At 46.6% G+C, this 17713-nt stretch overlaps 1 protein-coding gene across 2 annotated transcripts in view; it reads right to left on the reverse strand.

Moving 5' to 3' along the window:
- Positions 1 to 17713, reverse strand: part of LOC142579532 (uncharacterized) — a 374181-nt gene that overhangs the window by 68123 nt on the left and 288345 nt on the right. Inside the window, exon 1 of one of the 2 annotated variants that reach the window (XM_075689851.1) lies at positions 13186 to 13453. The exons of the other annotated variant lie outside the window; for it this stretch is intronic. The gene's annotated coding sequence lies outside the window, so the exon portion shown is untranslated. Of the gene's footprint in view, positions 1 to 13185; positions 13454 to 17713 lie in introns of those variants that run through there. 2 annotated transcript variants of the gene reach the window in all.

A 17713-nucleotide genomic window follows, 5' to 3' on the forward strand; every position in this document is an offset into this window, starting at 1 on the left:
GAGGTCGCGGGATCGAATCCCTGCCATGGCGGTCGCATTTCGATGGCTGCGAAATGCGAAAACAGCCGTGTACTCAGATTTAGGTGCACGTTAAAGAACCCCTGCTGATTCGAATTATTCCGGAGTCTCCCATTACGGCATGCTTCATATTGAAATCGTGGCCTTGTCACGTGAAATCCCAATTTAATTTTTCCCCCGAACTTAGGCTCCCGACTGCGTACGTATATTAGAATCAAGAGAGATTGTTTCGGAAAATACGCTTTTTGACGCTCATTCTTTATCGCGTTCCGGAAAGGAGTACGCTTCCCGTGATATAGAGGCAAGTACTGTTCCACATTCCTACTCATTCTCGCTTACATCACGAGCCTACTAAACAATGCCTCAGCTAACTACTCATTCACCCTTCTGCAAGTGCTCAGGCAAGAACCGCTAGAGCCTTCTGCAGCCCGCATCGTTCATAAAGCGAAATTTAGAACGGTGCTTTGTGTAAACGAAGAAGCTGTACAGTACTGGGACATTCCACGTGAACGTGGAATGGAGGAGGTTAAGTTCGAAGGAGGGGGGGGGGGATAAGTGAGGTTCAAGTTCGCATTTGGTCACCACGAAAATTAAGTGTTTGCCCTAACTGCTTGCTCTTCACACTAACGTGAATTACCGCCAAGCAAGCACATTCTAACGAACAGCCCACCAAACGCGTATATAGAAGCACCAAACGAAAAGAAAAGAGAATATAGCACAAAAGCTGGAAACACGGGCTTATAAGCAGAGCTGGCTGGATGGAAGAATTACAGATGTAATGGAATGACCACTTGCCTGGAAGACCTAAGGCGTAAATATATTCGTTCGATGTCCCTGCTGTTTCCGAATATATATAAAAAAATGAGTTTAACTAGGGAACCCCAAATGTTTAGCCATCCTAATATAAATGTAGTCCGTGGCTACTACCCAAAACAGAATGCAAACAGCCATGTCCCGCGTTCTTATTTTACTTATTTTATTTCTGTATTTATTTATTTTTTCATTAGTAACAAACCAACAAACATTATGTACTTGGGTGCGTGCTAAGAGCTATTACTCAAACTAATATGACGGCCGCTCCTTCCAGCTAATAGCGAAATAGCCGACGCTTCCAAATTGCCTTAGCGTTTGCAAGAAATTAATGAAACAGCAGGTTTTCGCTTTATTGCATCCCGCCCCCGCCAAAAAGCTTAGGTCATAAGATGGTTACCAATTTTTTATGCTACCACTGCAAATATGAGCAAATTTAAGCCTAATGAAGGGGCGTCGCTAGGAAGCAAAATGCCTGAAAGTGCGGTAGGTTTCGTAATATTTGCCCATTTTCTGTTTTTCTCCGAATGGACCAAAGCGTAAGTGTGTTACGAAACACATTTTAACTCGTAGGGTATTATATTCCTCTACTGTTTACAATACATATCGTGAAAATGTGGTACATTGCTTTTGACATGAGAGAGAGAGAGAAGAGGTAAACGGGATGGGAAAGGTAGGGAGGTTAACACATAAGATTATGGTTTGCTACCCTGCACTCTGGGAAGGTAAGGGGAAATGAAAGACGGAAACCACACGCGGAGAAAAAAACCAAACAAACAAAAAAAGAGACCGTGAACGTTGTGACCGTCCCGCAGAATTACAGTCTCTCCGATAGGCCACTCGAACGCAAAAATTTAAAGAGTGCCTTGACTCTCTTGTGGTGTCACAACTGCATAGGTTGGCGTTTCGGGACTGTCTGCCCCGAAATTGGCCGGTCGTCAAGACGCGCCAGCGCCGTCGCTAGAGAGAGAGAGAGAGAGTAAAACATCTTTATTAATAATATTTGAATGGCGAGAGCAGTGTGGGAGGAACCCTCAGTCCAGGGTCCCTAAGATGATTCCGGCGATGTTTCGAGCCCGTTGTATCACAGCTCGGAGGACCTCGGGAGGTCCGTCGCGGAGGGCATCGTCCCACAGCTCTTTGTTGCGGAGGAGGTAAAGGAGAGTTGGCAAGGGAGGAAAGAGGTTTGCAGTGCACTCAATCGTGACGTGGAAGATTGTAGGCGAGCTGCCACAGCCAGGGCAACGATCTGCATAACAGTGTGGGTAGAATTTATTGGGAGAGACAAGATTTGGAAAAGTTGCGGTTTGTAACTGGTGTAATGCCACTGCTTCCTCCCGCGAGAAGGACGGCGGTGGCGCGGCGTGGGTGCGACGAATGCGTGTATAATGACGGAGTATGTCTTTGTAACGGAGCAAGGGATGCCCCCACTCTGAACTAGTCGCCTCACCACGCCGAGTCGCCCGGAGGGAAATTTCTCGGGCAACCATATGTGCGCATTCGTTACCCGGCAGCGAGGTATGACCAGGGGTCCAGAGTAAGTGGATGCGGGGAGGTGTGGTTGGTGTATTTTGCGGGATCTGTTTGAAAATTTGGTGCGCCGCTCTCGGGATGCCATGTCCTGATAGGAACGCCCGGCATGCCTGTTGCGAGTCCGTCAATATATACACTTCCTCAAGAACACGGATGGCGTATCGAATTGCAAGAGCAACACCGAGAATTTCTCCGTAAGCGGCATTTGTTCCGCGCAATGCAGCAGAGTCTCTCAGGGATTCGGTGCCATCCAAAACTACCGAGGTATAGCTCTCTTGAGTGCGTGATGTGTCCGTGTATAAAGTATGTGTTTCCGGGATGTTTGCAAGCATGCGGCCAATGTATCGTACACGGGCTTCGCGCCACCCTTTCTCATGCTCTGGGTGCATATTACGTGGCAATGGATGAATACTTAGTGCTTGGCGTATCGCTGACGACAAGATCGTTGGACGGGTTTCAGACTGAAGGGGTGGGACAGAGCATCCTAGCCGCGTGAGAAGATGGCGGCCAGTAGGAGTGAGTAGGAGGCGCTGGCGATGGCTGCTGACCCAATGTGCCTCTAGCAGCTAGTGACTACTTGTGTGCCCTGTATCGGGAACCACGACAAATAACGCAGTCGGTAGTTTCCTCGTCACCTCAGTGGTCACACGCAGCACTATACTTCCCTCAGATGCGAAAAGCAAACGACTTCGTAACTGCAACGCCAAGCCACAGTCGGCAAAGTACAGTTACTTTCGGCCCGAGTTTCCCCATGTAGCAACTGTGGTGCCGCGTATGACCGAAGCAAAGAAGGTCACGTTGACTGCTTCACATCACGCTCTGTTTGTGCTGGCATGCTCAAAAACCACGCATTGCCGCGAAAATTCTGACTTGTGTACGATGGACGAAAAGAGTAAAATAGCAGGAAGCCGCCGACAAAATGTCGCAACTAAACTTGGCAGTTTCGTCCGAAGCTAGGACGAAGCAGTGACAGCAATACCAATGTGTAATGGTGTAATACCTCGGACGGCGTTCCACCTATACTCGGCTGCGACACGTTGCCATGACGCAGCATACAAGGCAACTACAGTGTTTGGCGTGCAATAAACAGCGGCCTGGCACCTGTGCCAGGCGTCTCACAATGCTGGCGTGATTGGGAGCGCCAGCAGTGGCGTTGCAGGTGCCGCATCTCGATTTGTGCACGAAATGACAACGAAAGGAAAACCCGTCGGCGTTGTAGTCAGCACCTGGGGAAATAGGAGATGACTTTAGCTTGGCGTTTATTGCCCGTTCTGATAAGACCAGTGCATAAAGACACAGCGGTTCAGCAGAAATGATAGTGCGCTTGTAGTATGCTTTCACACAACGCTCATGCCAGCAGCGGAAGGGCGGCGCAGAAGAGCGCCGCATGCGCCATTGATAGCGGGGCAGCACGACGACGACGCCAATGGTGCGAACGCGCCTCGAGCCTCCGAGTGATTGCTATCGCTATAGATAAATAAACACGAACGGCTAAAGTCAGGCACATGGGAAAAAATGATAGTAGATCAAAAGGTATCTGGAGTGAGAGAGAACAATATTTCTTTTTAATTTGACAAATAGCTTTCCGTGTTGCAAATGAATATTGTAACTGACACTGTCCATGCCCCTACAGCTTAGCGCAGATCTCAGAGCCCAATGACTGGAGGTCCAACGAGGGCCTGATTGGCCTTCGTTCTCTAAGAGTATCACGCAGCCAAGCTTGCACAACAATCAAGCATTGCCTTGGGGTTTGCTAAGTTCCTGCTACGAAGAACAACAGAACGGCAAATACAAATAAAATAAGAAAATTGTGTTCATATTTTATAGCAAAAAATTGCGAAAATTCTCTGTCGGAAGCATTCCTACAATACAGCGAATGACCTCCCATCAGCAACGACCAACATAAGCAGCTCACATGAAACAGCGACGGAGCCAAGCAATATTTATATCTAAATAAATCGTCGTGTACGTCAAATGAATGTCTTTCTGCAGGTGCAGCCTTTAGTAGCCTGCGCCTCTGAGAGTAAAACCTGTGCACATGGCAATAATGTCAGGAATAAACTCGGGATTTCTTTTTATCTAGTCCTTTTACTACAGCCTGTGTCAAGAGACGACTTAGCAAATATATTCTGTGTCTTACAATGCGAATAAGAAAGTAAAAAGAAAGCCAAGACGTACATAAAGGGTGCCCGCGTGCCCCACAGAATATTGGGAGAAACTTCCGGACAATTGCTTACCTTACCCCAAAAAATAATAAGACGAATTGCCGCCAGCAAACGTCCTTTCAGACAAGAATCAAATAGAAAGACCCTCAATAAATGTATTACATTTAAAAATAAAAAGAGCCCCGCTATTGGGCGGAGGGGCGGAGGGGGAAACTGCTTCCGGGCAGCGGAGACGACTCGCCGGAAAAAACAACTGTAGAGGACCGCTCTAAGGCAAACATTAGGCGCCTTATAAAAACAACAATGACAATAACGAGAATAATAACAGCGGCGCTGACAGGATGACTACGACGATGTCACGGCGAAGACTTGTACGCTGAGGACCCGTAATGGAATTCTGGCCTGCAGCAAGCACAGTTTTATCTCCTGGCGACTTCTTCTGCCAAAAACTTTTTTTTATATCTCCGGAAAAAAGCCTAGTGAGGGCAGCTGCTATAAACGCCGTGAAAACTTGATTAGGTATGTTAAACAGGCCTGCACCGTGAAACAACGTCTTTCAAGAATTGGGTGATATACCGGATATGCTGGTGGACCTCCGCCGAGGGGAGTCAGTGGTCTTGGCATTCTGTGGCTGAGCGGGGAGTTGTGAATTCTTTTTGAGGCCGCGGCGACAGCATTCTGGCGGGTTAGAACGCAAGATCCTCTTGCACCGAAGATCCCGTGCGTGTTGCACAAACTCAAGTGATCAAAAAGATTATTAACACCTCGCTGCATCGTCTGGTAGCCCTGGTGTTGCTTTGGGAAGTTATATCTGTGATAATATATGGTACGCAGGAGTAGAAAGTATAAACATATGAAGACAGTGCGCCGTGCGGTGGTGAAGAGGACAGCGACTCTTTGCAAATACCCGCAAGAGAGCCATCATCATGATGGACACCAATTTGGGAGCGTCCGCAGTGGCGCCTCAAAAAGCGTTGCGCGAGAGAGTGTGGCACGTGGCCCGTGGTGTGAGCAGTGCGCGAGGTTCGGCGCTCCACGGAAAACAGCATCCTCGCTGGGCGTCTGGCCCATAGGAGCTATCGCCGCCCGCCCCAATACGCCACACCCGAGTCAACGCTGTCGCCCGCTGGGAGGTTTCCTCGCCCCGCTCTTCCGCTGGGCAACTGGTCCAGGAGGGTTGGCGGTCCTGAACCGGGGCGATCGAGCGTTCGGATGAGCGGCCACAGGGCTACCCCGCCAGCTGTGGACGCGACCGTGGGCTCCCGAGCGCATACCCCGCCGGAGGGAAACCGGGCACGCGGAGGCTCCCGTCTATCGACTGTTGCGCAGAGTCACCTGAGCCCCGCGAGGCGGTCCGACCCGGCTGTCTGACACGGCTGTCCGACACGGCTGTCCGACACGGCTGTCCGACCCGGCCGGCCGACACTGCTGTCGGACCCCGCTGGCCGACATCGGTTCCACGAGGTCTCCGACACGGCGACACACGCTTCCGCCGGAACTGTAGGCCAATTATTATCCACCGATCAACAGATATGGTGCACGTCGTCTATGAGGCATTTTGGGGGACTGTCACGTGTGTGTGCCGTTATCTGTGCTGTGTGCGTCAATACAAGTCTGATGTGTGTTTGTGCTTCCGCGTGCTGCTTCTCCATTTTTCTGGAGTGATCCGGCCCCAATAACATCACAATATCTATAGTAGTTTTTCCCACCTTTGCCCTGTCCGCCGACTGCTTCCAGCCTTCTTGTATCTTTCACTTAGTGCAGGGTAGCAAACCAGAAGTTCTTCCGGTTAACATCCCTGTCTTTCCCAAATCCTCTCTCTCTCTCTCTCTCTCTCTCTATATATATATATATATATATATATATATGTGTGTGTGTGTGTGTGTGTGTGTGTGTGTGTGTGTGTGTGTGTGTGTGTGTGTGTGTGTGTGTGTGTGTGTGTGTGTGTGTGTGTGTGTGTGTGTGTGTGTGTGAAGTGATCATTTGTGAATCCCTGATGCGTGTCCCATTGTCCGTGGCTTCACACTTTCACTCTCTACTTGTTGTCCCCCATTCCTGTTCCCTTTTCCCTTGCTTTCAGCGTAGTGATGCATGCGGGATGCTCGACTGATTAGCTTTCCTGACATTCACTTCCATTCTTTTTCTCTCTCTTTTTTATTTAAACCTATCGCTATCAATAATCACAAGCTGGTGGACACGAACTGCGCAAATTTCGGCTTATGTTCGAGACGGAAAGAGGCTTCCCCGAGTGGCTGACCGGATTGGTATCCTCAAGCCATGGATGAATTGGCAAAAACCTAAGAGGAAGAATTGACCACATAGCACGAACCCAAAGTTATCATCCAGGAGTATTCTCGGTGCATGATTCTCTGTCTGCCTTTCTTGAGAGCTCATATATGGAAAGTGACGTCATGTCCTATTTGCATTTGGCGTGCTTTCGTCTCACTTTTGATCTTCTGGATGTGCAGCGACTTCGTTTTTCCATAAATAATATGTGTGCGCAATGCCACAAATCGGAAACCATGTAACCATCCGCCGTCTTCAGTGGCTAATGTCAGTAGCTTGGCCTGCAGCACGATCGAACCTACTACTACTCTTACGTTGGAGGCTGAATGACAACGCTGCCTCACTTGCCGATGTTGTTATGCTTTAGTTTGGACATGTACGTGTACGGAAAGAAAATATATACGACAGTTATAACACGAGACGGTCGCAAGCTTAACTAAAACGTACGCGACATTTTGCCAGCAGATCCATTGACAAAAATGATTCGTTCCATATAGCAACAAAAACGCGCATAGAATTCCGTTTAAGAGCACTTCTCGAGAAATAAATCTGCCACTTAAAACTTCGCACTCCGCGAATCGAATACTGACACTCCCAGTCAAGACCAAAATCAATACAAAACTGCCAAGAACAACTAAAGCGTGGAAATTGCAACACGTGACACGGTGGCTATACGCCACTACCTCCGAGGTTTTGTGGGTCAGTAAAAAAAGCGTCTGGCAAGCGTCTAGCAATCACATTACCGGCCCTTCATTTTTATGCAGCCTACCATGCAGAGCAGTCCCTGCTGACCACGGAGTACTGCTGACTTAAGTCCATCGAAGAAGTCCGTGGCCATAATAAAATGTTTTGCGCTGCCCATGCCATATTCGTCACGGAAAATCTTGACAATGAGGAGATTCGCCCTTTCCAATAAATCACAACATGCGGCCACGCTAGACACACAAGAAAAAAAAGGAAAGCGAAAGAACGGGAAACAGCACGAAGACAGAAAGCGGGCAGCCTTTCTTTGAATCATCCTCAGTTCTACGGTTACAGCCGTAGTTGTACTATCTAAATAGAAACGGTGTTCTGCTACCCTGTCTGTCGCCCTTTGTAAAGACATTCTCTACAAGAAATCGTCGATGTCCTCTTAAAGTGTGGGCGCCGAATGTAAAAACGCTGGTATGAATTATACCCTTCCGGCACACAGCGAAAAACTCTCAGTCGTTCGCTTGTGATCTGACACATGGCCACTGCTGCACAGTTATTGCAAGCAAACTCCAATTCGGTCTGGTCCTGTCTATCTCCTCTTCACCGAAGACCAGGGCGCGCAAACCAGGACTCGCGATTACCCGGACTTGCATTGCGACGGAGGTGTTAGTCATCGCTACTACGTTAACCTCAGACAGTGATAGCTTCTCTTGTTTATCTAGCGACTGCTCACTAACGTTACGCTGTTACACTCTCCAGGCTGCCCAGACGGAGCAAGCGCATTTCAATGATGGCGTCTTATATAGTATGACCTAACCATCTGGACAGGATTGTGATGTGGCAATCGAATTAGTGCAACCGCCCTCACTCAGTCAAAGTTACACAACGGGTTTGGCATATAAAAAATTGCATTGTCTCTTGGTTTGCAAGCATGTCTTACGTACTTATGCAAACAATGAAGAGGCTTTTGCATATTAGAAAATGAAGGTTTCCTTAAGTTGATTTTAGATGTAGAAAAGAACATATTGGGACAATGAGGCAATTTCACTGTGTCCTCCAGAACCACATAGAGCGAAAGTAGGTGAGGTGTTCGATACAGAACAAAGACAGTGAAAAGAAAGTGCTGGATCAATCGTTGTCTATTTGATTCCTCTGCAGCAGTAAGAGACGAAAGAAAGAGAAGAAAAGCTGAACAGTCCGTACAGTGGCTTAGCGCACTGCTACTTCTAAACTCCACCAATGGTGTTAATTGAATGTATGCCACGTTTCAAACCACCACAGCTCCTATCCAGACGTCCACGCGGCATGGACGACTAAAAGCGCTCACCCCACCATCACCTGGAAATCTGAACAAAGGACAAAAGGGAGGGAACCACGACAACAAATTGATAGGCGCAGTTAAATAGACGAAACAAATCACCACCCATCCCTCGGCCCTTATCCAGCCGTCAAGAAAGCCTCTAAACCGGCTGTTGCGGGATTCCACGAAAGTCCCTCAGCCCACCCTTCACCTGGTAGCCGGAGCGAAGAACAAAGGGGGGGAGGGGGGGGAGGTCATCGACGAACGAACTAGGTGTCACCGGCTGATTTCTTTCCACAGATCCCTAACTAGTTTCTTCGGAGGCGGAGTTACTGCGGGTTATGGCGAGCACGGGCGTGATATCGCCACGGAGTCGACGATGGTGATTTGCTACTGCATAGTCTTCAGATTCCCTAGTCGACTCGCCTAAGGAAGACGACGGTATTAAAGCCGAGACTTCTCGAGAGTGAGGAGAGAGGGTCCTGAGGAGAACTGAAACGTTTAATTTGCTCCTGCATGGAGTGGGCCTCCCTACTGAAGCCGTGTACCTAAGCTAATTAACCCTTTTTCCTTCATTTTCTACAACCTGACGTAGTAGTCAATAGGCTTGATGGGTGATGGATGGATGGATGAATGGATGGATGGATGGATGGATGGATGGATGGATGGATGGATGGATGGATGGATGGATGGATGGATGGATGGATGGATGGATGGATGGATGGATGGATGGATGGATGGATGGATGGGTGGATGGTAGGACCACCAAGCTGTTGCTATTATACTGCCTAATGTCCTACCTAGGTTAAAAAAGAAAAAAAGAAAAGGAAAAAAAGCCCACGATGAATGCCCATAACCAGGTCTTTTTACCCTTTATTGGGAAAGTTCTTTTTGTACCTGTTCATTTTTTGTCGTTTCCCTTATTTTTCTGCCACCAATTTTCCAATCGCCTCTTACTGCTGGATTCAACGTCCCGAACGCCACTCCAGCTACAACAGCACTTACAGAGGAAAGGTGGGTGTTCTACTTTGTCAAACGCACACAGCACGCACACGCGCACAAGAGAAAAAACGACTGAACATATTGCATTAGTTTTGTTTGTAGCAGCGTTTTAAAGGGATCAGCCTTTTATTTTTTTCAAAAATAAGGACGCGAAATCTGTGAGCGATTACAGTATGAAAGTTGAGTCCGCAGCGCTGGCATTAAGCCCACATCCAGTGAGGTCAAGCGCGATGCCATGCGGAAAGCTGCGGCTCGTTATTCCCGCGGGGTCCCAGTAAAAGGCTTCTGCACCGAACCACTCGGGAGTAAACCGGCCGGCGCTCATGTTTATTCGCCCCACTTGCTCCACATTTTGCGTAGCTGATCGGTCGACTGTCGTCTGTCCTGGATGTTTAATAAGAGCTTGATTTTGATAAGTGGCACAGTCCTGAACATCGTCGTTTGGTTCTTTGGTTCCATGTTCATACTTTTACCAAACTCGCACTAACGAGCAATCTTACGCTTCCACTGCTTCCGAAAATTCCTATGGGACTATTATTTATACCTTGTAGTTCTGCAAGTTCCGTTGTCGACTTGTATTTGGTGGTGGTGGTGGTGGTGGAGGCAAGAAACATAAAGCAAGCTTATGCGTAAGTTCCTGCGAGTGGTGCAATAACTTTTGCCAAAATGGACGTAATCGCCCATTAACAGCAGCCCATTATCCAAACGTAGAGTGAGGCTAAGCTGTTTGCTTTTTTATATACATGGGCAAGTATAATGCGCTTTAAGGAGGAAAGGTGCGGGAAATAACAGTGACAAGCAAGGAATCTGTACATTGACAAATTAGCCCTTGGCGCGATAATTTGTGTGACACATTGTCCTTGAGCATAAATATCGGTACCCTAGCGGTTCTGCTTAGACATTAGCAATATAAGCGCGTGAATGTATCGAACGACAACGTTGTTGGCACACTTGATGAGAATTAACATCGCATGAATTAGGCTCGTAAGAATTAAAATGGTCTGACATATTGACTCTTGATTTGACAGGAGACACCACACATGTTAATATGACAAAAGAAATTATCGCATTTGTGTGGTGCCCTCGCCTAATTTTGCGAATAGTCATATATTCAGAAGTTTCAATCACTTCGAAAGTTACGAAAGACGAGTCCAACAGAGCAGAAAGCACGGCAAAAGACACCAGTTGAATGTTGAACGTTGACAAGGAAACCTGAAGATAATCCGCAACTGCGAAGCAGCTAGGCACAGCGAAGCACAAGGTCGGGTGTTCGATCACCAGCAGCGGCGGAGGCATTCAAATATGAAGTGAAACGCAAAGACGCCTCTGCGCAGAAATTTTGCCCCACGTTACGAAGTCTCGAGCGATTAAATGTCATTCCAGCTACGTCATCCATTCTTTTCATCAGGACCTGAATTCGCGCAACCTTTTCTTTCCTTTTTCTTTTTTTTTTCTCATAGCTGCCAGCAGTTCGCTGGTCACGTTGGTAATGTATTATAAATAAGAATAACATCTCCAGCATCACCACTGGCTGACTTTTGGCTTTAGTAACACCTTTAGCGTAACAACTTTGATGTGAATACGAGCCTAGGCGTAGTTTCTGGCCGCAAAACCAGTAAATAGCGCTGAGGCACCTAAAGCTCGGAAGATTTCTCAGTGATTCACGGAGGAAACGAGAAGCAAGGGTCGCCTGTACCCTTCGATCACGGGTTAATAAGAAGAGGCTGTAGATTAATTATGAGCGCGAGTAGCTTGTGGCGCTCGCGCATTAGTTGTGTCACAGGTCCTTGAGTTTCCGCTCTGAGACCCTATTGAGGTAGCTTTGCAAATCTTGTTTCAAGACGATATTAAGTTCTTGAAATAAGTGTTGCCAGAAAATCTCCTAAAGTTAATGAAGCACACGGTAGGTTTTCTTCAGCTTTTTTGAACAGCGCACGCTAAATCCTCAGCTACTGGCCGCGAAATTATTTCGTACCAGCACCCTCGAGACACACAAACATCGCAACTATGAATATTGCGAAACTGCGTTTCGCCATGCAAACGTGTCACGAACCTCATTTCGGACGTTAACAAAACAGGACTTCTGTGTCAATACTGAGGGTTTTCGGAATATATAGTATATTTAGACTTTCAATTTACTTTGGGGCCCTCTGTACCCTATTCAATGCAAAGCGCGCATTGCTTCCATCTTTTCTTTTTTTTTTTCATCGTCGAGCAGCAGCATTTCCCCTTGAAATGCCGCCGTTCTGCGCCCAGCCCACTTTGTTTTGCTCACTTCAGACACGTACATCCCTCTGGCGTCTTTCTCGATGCAAACCACGCCGTCGGAAATGCATCACTTGCCTTACGGGCCGCTTCAGTTCTTGTTTTCTCGTTGAACTGCGCACTCGGAAGAGAGCGTCTCTCTCATTCGCTCGACACTACTGAAAATTTTGAGTCTGGCTGCTATCTCCATAGCTGAGCAATGCTTAATACAAGAGGCACTTTGTAATTGCATTAGCGTATACCACGTTTCGCTCATGTGTTGCAATAGCCTATAAGACCGACAACGACGCAGACTACAATATTTTGCGTATTTTGCCTCTGTGACTTCAACGTGGTGTATAACAAAATTGCGTCCTCCTTTAGGTGTGTCAGTTAAACAAATACGAGAACAAAACTATGCCACTTCTCGATTTCAATTTAATATCAAAACATTCGCCAACGGCTAGCAGCTGAAATGAAGCAAAACACTATACAGGGTAAGAACTCCAAATCACTGACAACGTTTTAATGTGCCTGAAAATTATGACACGCGTGCAATAATCCTGCGTCAAGTTACAACACGTGAAACGAGTTATTATATACATGTACTTTTTTTCATGAGTGAGAAATGACTTCGCTTGATAAGTTTGACTTCGCTTGACTTCGCTTGATTTCCCTTCGCCGTATTGCGCATTATTCTTCTTTAATTTTTTCTAATTGGCACATTTACAGTCGACAAATGTTCTCCACGCTTAGCCTTTAAGACCCACTTTCGGAGCTTCCGACATACGATTTTTCTGCAGAGCTTATTTAGAGAGAAAATTATGTCCGCTGATTTTCAAACAAGAATAGTTTTCCATTCGCTAGCGGATATCACTTCAGTTCAAAGAGCGTACTGTACAGCTGCCCTCGCAAAGTTTCCATTCTGCATCTCTCTACTACACAGGAAACGGGCTTCTGGAAACAAACACTGACACTCCCCCGAATGCAGGCAGCAAGTGCCTAACTATGCCAATGGCAAATTGAGGCATCGGTTCATTAGGGGTAACAGTTATTATCTGCGGGTAAAGCCCCAGTGCCGTAGCAAGCTTTTCTTTTTTTCTCCTGTCAAGAGAAACGGTGCCTGTCACTCACCTTGACGAAGTGTTCTTTGCTAGAGACTCTCGAAGTGGTGGAGCGACGGCAAGCCCTGCCGGTTACCGGAGGGAAATCGACGTTTACGACTTTGACGACGACGAAGACGGCACGGCCCGGGGCGGGTTCTCTCTTTCTTTCTCTCGAAGGGCGACGATGCCGGCCAGCGGAGACCGGGAAAGTGGAAGCGCTTTTCCTGCGGTCGGAGTCGCTTTCGGGATGTGGCCGCTAGTGCGCTCCCAACTTTTTTCCCGAAGTGCGGCAGCCGGGCCAGCGCTTTTGAACCCACCTTCCCCGCCGACTCACGCCGCGACCAATGGGAGCTCGAGGAGCCGATGCGACGTCACAGCGCCGTCACGACGGGCCACGTGAGCCGCAAAGCGCCTCGACGCCGACCGAAAGGCGCGTCGGTTGGGGATAAAAAGGAGGGGAAAAGAGAGCGAGAGAGCGATGGGAGAGAGGGAATAGCGTCACCGCACGAGCAGTTCTTGGGGTGTCGGCTGGGAAGGAGATGATTTCGCGGTCGCGGAGGCGGCTGTGGCGCTGACTGTGACGGACGCGCAAAACGCGACTCGCAAATTGCGCGTGGTCGCGCAAACGCAATTTCTGCGGCACCGTCGTGAGCTAAAAAGAAATAAAACGAGTTGATGGAGACAACGCGCAGAATATGAAAATGACGCCGCGGGCGTAACTGTGCTGTCCGAGGGCACTCCACGGATAGCATAATTTAAAAAAAGACAAAGTATAATATTTATGACGAACGCAAGCTTTTTCACGTCATTTGTGATCGTTCTTGGGCTGATGCATGTCCTTTTCTAATTTACTACACGTGTTCATGTGTTGCCTGAGGGCAACTGTCAGGTTTCTGCACTTTGTACATGCTTCCTTGAGAAAGAGGTATAGAAAAAGAGAGAAGAGGCCGGCCAGAATAGCGTGCCTCTGGTTAGCCAGTCTCGTTGAACATTCTAATAGTGAATGGTGAAATCATTAAAGAAATAGAAGGGAGAGGAGGTTGTAATATTTTCGTGCGCGTGAAATAATACAGAACACAAACTCAAAAGAGGCGTTCGGACGCGGAAAGCGCATCGTATAAAGCTGTGATGTTTGTAGGATATCTTCACCGAAGGAGTTTTTGGGATGACGATGGCGTCTACTCTCTCCATCATCGTCTGTCTGGCCACGTACCGGACAGACGTCATCATTCTTGAATTCAGCAAAGCATTGGACATGGTGACTCATTCGTGCTTCCTTTACTAAACTGAACTATATCGTTCCAGGAATAAAAACTAACGGGATTTTCTCATGTGTTTTACCGCGCAAACAATTTGTCGATGTTGATGGTCGTTGTTATAATAAGAAATCTGTGAATTCTGGTGCACCGCAGAGAAGCGTTTCCAGCCCTCGATTATTTTTTATTATTATTTATGTGAACGATTTAGCCATCTGTGTTCCATATGTGTTTTACAGAGCGTGAGTATTTGTCTTTTGGCTGACGACTGCCTATTTGCTACGACTGTAAACTCGACTACACAGATCAAAATGTTCTAAATCAAAGCATGAGCGGCGTGAAAATGTTGTTTGTGCATGGAAAATGAAGCTAAACCTTTAAAAAACCGTTTACATGTTTATTGCAAAACAAAAAGTGACACCATAAATGTTATTACACTATTGGCAATCTTACTAATCCATGTGTTCACATTATTAAATATAATGGCGACACAATCACGTGCCACTCAACTAGGTATTCTCATATCGACCCTACATGCGCTCCAGAACGTGTAAAATTGGCTTTATTGCGGTACAGACTTAATCAGCCAGTTCTGTTAAACTTTTAGCGTATAACACAATTACACGGTCTCAGTTGTACTAGGCTTCAGGGGCTTGGGAGCCATTTACTATGACGGATATTGACGTACTTGAGAAAATTGAGAGAATATCAATAAGGTTTATTATAGCAACATAAGAATATAGCAACTACCTGTGACACAATTCTCTGAAAGAAGTAATTAAAACAAATAACATACTTGCTCTGCAACTCCGCAGGAAACGTGCTAAATTTAATTTCTGTGTAACCTGTGCAATGGCATACCCATAAAACAAACCTGCCGCTTTAACTCCAGGCTTCATGCACGATACTAAAAAAAAAATAACAGTACGATCCTTATAGACTAACACCCCCTCTTCTGTACTCGAATACTAATGCCTTGAAAGACTCCTTCTTTCCCCGAACACTCTTTGAATAGAATCTTTCGCCTGACAAAATATTTACAACTGGTGACTTTCTTCACTCAATTGAACAGTTCTACGTTCTCATTGATGATTGGCTCTGATTTTCTTCTAATATTGTTGTGCTGCCAGCATTATACGTTCTCCTGTGCCTAAAGCTCTTTGCAAAGCTTTGTTTAGTGTTCGCACTTGGAATAGCCTTTCAATTATTATTATGTGGCTCATTCTTAACCTTTGTTCCCTACTTCTTTCTGGCCTAAAGATATTGGCCTGCAGTATATATGGTAAATAAACGAATAAATAAGTTTTCTAAACTCTGCAAATTTTTCAGTGAACCTCACACTGGAATGCACTCAACAAAAGCCTTGTAATCTTTTCTCACGGGTTGAATGTTGGTCATAATAAAATGTGGGACAAAGGAGTCCTTGCGGTAGCCGGGCGGAAAAATTGGGTCCATTTCCCAGAGAACAGTCGATAATCGTCCATACTGACTGTTAGAATCAGTCATGAATCTGAGACACGTGCGCGCCACTCAAACCCACGTGCAAGTGCACGTCGTTCGTTATCTTTATCTAATATGTAACCCACACCCTCAATTTTTAACGACTACCTCTCAATTCCTGCTGCGTGGTTACTTGCTTACACAGTCTCCTCGCTAAACGAACTGTAGGAACCTAAGGTTTCAGTGAAGTCCAAGAACGAGGCTGGATTTCGCGGCATTGCCTCTTCGGGTGAATTTTTTTATGGAATAGTTCAGTCGTCATCGCAGCTATTTTGCCCCATGTCTTTGTATCCGACTGGGCTCTTTAAAGAGAGCAAGTTGCCGTGCTTATAATGTTGTTGGAAATCGCGTGCGGTGCGTAGAAGACGGCGAAAAACTGGATAGTGGGGTGCGGGCTGTTTAGGAGAGGCATTGCAGCTTTTAAGTACTTAGGGATAACTTATAATGGTAAGCTAAACTGGCAGCAGGTAATCGAATCAGATGCTAGTAAAGAAGAACGTGCAATGGCTTTGTTGCGCCGGTTCGATAATAAAAATGCAGGAATGGGTAGAGCTACGTTGCTGGTGATTTATAAACTTTACGTCCGCCCCGTTCTCGAACTTGGCTGTGTTCTTTTTCATGATGTGCAGCATACAAGCTAAGACCTTTAACACTCCTGGAAAGGCAAGCGCTGCGTCTCTGCCTTGGGCTGCCAAGTTGTGCGGCTAACAATGTGCTTTATCTGGAGTATGGAATTACTCCGCTTGAATCCAGATTCAAGCCACTTACTGTCCTGACCTTCCTGAAGCTTTACAATGCATCCATCTGCCATCTGCAATCCGTTTTCATCACTTCTCCCGAATGATTCTTCAGGACAGGTTGGCGGCGTTACCGACAGCCCCAATTTTGGATTGTAAAACTTTGTTTGTTCAACAGATGTAGGGAAGGCTTTACGCCTTCCCACCTAGACGACGGCCAGGAGTCCTTGGACCCTAGCGGCGGTTTCGGCCTGTCGGATGGTCTTCAGTTGAATCTCCGGATCGGAGCTGAGTAATAAGGTCTCCCATTGTTCTAAAGACTTTATTCTTCCCTCAGAGGGAGCCTGTGGGCATTCCCACCGAATATGATTAAGATTAGCCCTGGCTTTACATAGCTTACACTGGCTGGAGCACTGACCCGGGGAGTAGAGGCTGCACGAGTTGTTTTTGTTCAGGTGCTGTTACCAAAACTTCAAGTTCGTCTACCGAGCCTGATTTCTTCAAAACTTAATTCGTTCAATGTCAAACTGATTTTTGATGAGATTTTTCCAAAACACGCAAAAGTGTTTCCTGTTCGCGTACTTGACGGTTTCCTTCCAGATCAGCGTAGTCAATTTTCGCCTCACTTGGTTATTTCTTTATAGATATTGCAGATATTGCAGATATTGCTCTGCACAAGTTCCATACTCAAAACAATATTTAGTGAAGGCCGCTTTCGGTATCTTTTCAAATCAACTCAACTGGTAATTTGCTCTCCGTCTCGCTGATTGCACTCCAATATTCCTTGCTGAATTTATGGCAATTATAATGGCTATACGAAAATAGGGTCCACAGAAATCTAAAGCAATAGTTGTTACATATGCGCTTTTGGTCTGTAAATATTTATTTCCTAATAATGGGTCACAACTTTTGAGCATATTTACGATTCCTGTCCTAAACAATTTGTCTGAAGCCCACTTTGTCTGGGTCCCCGAACATAGTGGAATCTTTTTAAGTTAATCAACTGACTGACTCGCACAATCATCACTGAATGGTCTGGTTTTAAATGTTCTTCCTGATTTCT

Source organism: Dermacentor variabilis, chromosome 4, assembly GCF_050947875.1.
Source record: "Dermacentor variabilis isolate Ectoservices chromosome 4, ASM5094787v1, whole genome shotgun sequence".
NCBI lineage: Eukaryota > Metazoa > Arthropoda > Arachnida > Ixodida > Ixodidae > Dermacentor > Dermacentor variabilis.